The following is a 4,958-nucleotide window of genomic DNA, read 5'->3' as shown; positions in this document are numbered from 1 at the left end:
AATTTGATGATCTATTCCCAGTGCAGAACTAACTGAAATGCCTCCAATTCGAGAAATAGATCATGTGATTGAATTGACTCCTGGAGCTCAGCCAGTAGCCCTACGCACGTACAAAATGCCAGTTCCTGAAGCCATTGAACTCAAGGAACAGCTTAGACGGCTGTTAGAACAAGGGTTTGTAAGACCTAGTGTTTCACCTAGGCGTGCGCCAGTTCTCTTTCAGAAAAAGAAAGATGGAACGCTTAGACTCTGTGTGGACTACAGAGGTCTAAATCAGCTGACAGTTAAGAATAAGTATCCTATCCCAAGAATTGATGAGCTTTTGGACAGGCTAAATGGAGCCCAGATCTTCACAAAGATAGATCTCAAATCTGGGTATTACCAGATCAGGATTAATGAGCAAGATATCCCAAAGACAGCCATCAATACTCGGTATGGGCATTATGAATTCACTGTCATGCCATTTGGATTGACAAATGCCCCAGCTACATTCAATCACTTAATGCAGGACATTCTCAGAGAATACTTAGATGATTTTGCTCTTGTTTTTTTTAATGATATTTTGATTTACTCAAAGAATGCAGGTGACCATGAAGCTCATGTCAGAAAAGTTCTTGAGATTCTAAGGAAGCACCAACTCTTTGCAAAAAAGAGTAAATGTACTTTCTCTGCCGACCATGTTGAATACTTGGGCTTTCTGGTATCAAAAGATAGAATTTCTCCCGATTCCGCGAAAGTCCAAGCAGTCATAGATTGGCCTGAACCAAAGACAGTGAAAGAAGTCAGAGGATTCTTGGGATTGACTGGTTGGTATAGAATTTTTATACCAAAGTATACTCTTATAGCTTCCCCCCTGACTAATCTTCTCAAGAAGAATATCCCGTCTCAATGGTTTGCCAGGTGCCAGAGTGCTTTAAGCTGAAGACCGCCTTGGTAACCAATCGCGTTCTGAAGCTGCCAGATTTCTCTCTACCCTTTGAGGTAGTAACTGATGCCAGTGGTTTTGCCTTGGGAGGTGCACTTATGCAAGAAGGTCATGCAATGGCCTATGAATCCTGAAAACTCAAAACGCATGAGAGGAATTATGCTATCCACGACTTGGAACTACTTTCAGCCCTGAAGTTGTGGAGACATTACCTACTGGGACAAAGGTTCACTTTGATGTGACAGATCATCAAAGCTTAAAGTGGATCTTCACTCAGAAAGATCTCAACATGCGCCAAAGAAGGTGGATGCAGACCCTGCAGGAATTTGATTTTGAAATCAAGTACCGCCCAAGCAAAGAAAATGTGGTAGCAGATGCCCTCAGTAGAAAAGCCTCCTTGCTTGCAATTACTGTAGTATCAAATCCTTTAATCATTGAAGCAAGAGAGAAGATCATGCAGGATAGATTCTTTGGTCCTATTGCTACCCTACTTATGCAAGAAAGCAAAACTCCTCAGGGTTTGAACAGAGTTCAAGGGTACAGCCTGGATGATGGCATTATGTATTATAATCGCAGGCTATGCATTCCCAATGATGAGGAAACCAAGGGTCAAATTTTGAATGAAGCCCATGACAACCTTATAGTAGGACATCCAGGTTTCATCAAAACCTACATGTCTGAAAAGCTTCTTTTGGCCTGGTCTAAAAAAGGATGTACTGAATCATGTACGTCAATGTCTGACATGCCAGAAAGTCAAAGTTGAAAGAGTAAAAATGCCTGGGAAGTTACATCCATTGGCAAATGAAGTGGGAATGTATCAGTATGGACTTTACTACTGGATTACCTTCAGTGCAATCAGGTTACAACTCCATTTTCGTGGTAGTTGATAGATTAACCAAAGTTGCCCATCTGATCCTAGTAAAAGAAACCTATACTACTGCAGTGGATGTGGCCAGAGTGTTTCTCAAAGAAATCTTCATATTGCATGGCCTACCCAGGAGAATAGTAAGTGATCGAGATCCCAAGTTTACTTCAAGATTCTGGAATGCATTTTTCGAAGCAGTGGGAACTTTTTTGGATCTCAGCACAGCTTATCACCCTGAGACCGATGGTCAAACTGAAAGGGTAAACCAAGTAATCGAAGAAATACTTCGGTCATGCTGTGGCGGCAGGAAACCCAAGTGGCTAAGCTATCTGCACCTAGTCGAGTTCGCCTACAATGCTTCTTATCACAGAAGTATTGGGATGAGCCCTTTCAAAGCTTTGTATGGACAAGATTGCTTAACTCCATTAACTTGGTCCAACCCATTGATTAGGGTCGAGATGTCTAGACAGATGCTTAACGACATGGAGCAGCAGATGCAGTTAATTCGTAAAGATATTAAAGTCACCCACAGGATCGACAGAAGCAGTATTATGCAAATAAGAAGAGGATAGACAGAAAATTTGAAGAAGCAGATATGGTCTTCATTAGAGTATGGCCCAAAAGAAGTCCTCTATCTCTTGGGAAGTACAAGAAGTTATCCCCCAGATATTGTGGACCATATCTGATTATAAAGGAAGTAGGTGACTTAGCCTACGAGCTTCTTCTGCCTCCTCATCTCAAAGTTCATAATGTATTTCATGTAAGCCTTCTAAAGAAATCATTAGGAACTCAATGGAGTCTTTTTGGGCCCTTTAATTTGCCATTGCCTAATGGAGGTGATTAAGAAATAGACAAATAGGGAGATTACATGTGGACTGAAACCAATGGTTTGTAAGAGCCTAGAAGGTAGTGGTCAAACTTAGAATAATAGGCTAAATAGGCTCTTTTTTAATTTTTAAAATCACCTAAAACTCAAAAAATTTATACGTATATGAATTTTTTCTCTATTTTTTATAGAAAAGGATAGCTGCAGCCTGCGGCCATCATTAAGTAAGGTCTCTAAAGTGATAGAGGCCCAAAAACGAGCTCCCATCATTATCTTGCATTCAATGCACATTCCCCTTCACTTTCCACTATCCCTCTCTCCCATGTTCCCTCCAAAACGCTCTCTCTTCCCCCTTTCTCATAGCAGGGCGTTTTTCACTCTCTAGACTACTTCTTTTAGCTATCTACCTCTTGATCTACCTCTCTCTTCACTCAAAAACCTAGATCTATAGCTATGGAAGCTTGATCTGCAACCTCCTCTCAGAAGCTATGGAAGTTTGATCCTCACTTACATTTCCTTACTTCATCCTTCTACCTTGTCCAACCTCCTTTTACAGAGTGTAACAGCAGAGCTTAGCTATGGAAGCTTGATCTGCAACCTCCTCTCAGAAGCTATGGAAGTTTGATCCTCACTTACATTTCCTTACTTCATCCTTCTACCTTGTCCAACCTCCTTTTACAGAGTGTAACAGCAGTTAAAATGGTGCACTTCCGGTACAATGGATGAGGGCCGACAAAGCGGTCCCTGAGTGAAGTGCCAGGACACCTAAGGAGGATCCTGGAGGGTTCTGACCAGGCGATGCACGGGCTCACGGTGCCGAGGACACCCATGCGTATGTCGAGGAAGATATATATGTATGATGACGAGAAACTTATTGTAATCTGTTTACTGGATCTCGTTGTTGACCTGCTGGTCTCAATGGAGAGTCCAGAGAGTGATACTGTTTTGTGAGAAACAAGGATTGAATGGAAATTTTGAGTTGTGACATCTATACCCAGTAATTGTTTGTCAATAGATTGTTTTATAAATTAAAGTTTAAAGAGGAGTGTGTGAGTATATGTATTCTAAAGCAAAAGTTAAGAAAGGCTTTCAATTATGGAGGATCCTGGAGGGTTCTGACCAGGCGATGCACGGGCTCACGGTGCCGAGGACACCCATGCGTATGTCGAGGAAGATATATATGTATGATGACGAGAAACTTATTGTAATCTGTTATTACTGGATCTCGTTGTTGACCTGCTGGTCTCAATGGAGAGTCCAGAGTGATACTGTTTTGTGAGAAATAAGGATTGAATGGAAATTTTGAGTTGTGACATCTGTACCCAGTAATTGTTTGTCAATGGATTGTTTTATAAATTAAAGTTTGAAGAGGGGTGTGTGAGTATCTGTATTCTAAAGCAAAAGTTAAGAAAGGCTTTCAATTATGGATGGGTGAGTACTTGTCTCGTTCTACCAATTCCAGTGGTTGGGCGGTGGCTAACCCATGGGCCAGATGGGGTGTAGGCTGGAATCAGTAGAGTTTTAATAATAAAATTGATTAATAGGATTACGCTTAGAACTCGAGTAGTTAATTAAAAGCCTGAAGACTTCTCAAATGAACAGATCAACGGCTATGCCTAATTCAATTAGGCAAAAAGCGTTGATTCCTTCAAGTTAAGAATGTTATAGTTTCCCTTCTATCTGGTTTATTCAGATGAAGGTTAGATCAGTCTTGACTTCGTTAGAAAAATTCGTTAAGAAATTCAAAATGGTGGAATCGTCCCCGCTTTCTGGGCATGGGAAATTTTCCCGGTTTTTGTTTTTGGAATGACCACCAGCTTAGTCTCGTGCCCGGACATTCGAGGGGGCGAGGCCCCGAGTGTGAAATCCTGCCCCACGCAAGAGGGAGCTGCTTCCGCTCTGCTACCATCTAGGAATCCGGTGCGCAGAGGGGGCAGTGGGATCTCACAGCATTGGTTATTGTGAATATACAACAGCTAGAGTTTATGTATGTAGGCCCAAAATATTGTTGTAGGTTTGTCAAAGGTTAAGATTGATGGTATGTACAAAGTATGTGAAGCATGCTAGCTTGGTAAGCAGGCCATGAGAGTATGGTTGAAGGGAGCAAGAGAAAGCAAAGGAGAGACTTGGAGTAGCCAATAACCAACACTTAAGCAAAATGAGGCTAGAACCTAACGTGAAGTAATAACTAGAAGTGGAACACCAGGTATCCTACTTTTTGGATCGCAAAGAAATGAGGCCGGAACCTAAAGTGAACCAATAACCAAAAGTTGACCACCTGGTATCCTAGTCACCTGCCCAATTAGCATCAAAGTATCTAATAAGCTCAGTGCCTCTCCTCT

This window comes from Cibotium barometz, chromosome 23 (assembly GCF_041138505.1).
Source record: "Cibotium barometz isolate CiBa-2024 chromosome 23, ASM4113850v1, whole genome shotgun sequence".
Taxonomy (NCBI): Eukaryota; Viridiplantae; Streptophyta; class Polypodiopsida; order Cyatheales; family Cibotiaceae; genus Cibotium; species Cibotium barometz.
Note: the sequence above shows the minus strand (reverse complement) of the source record.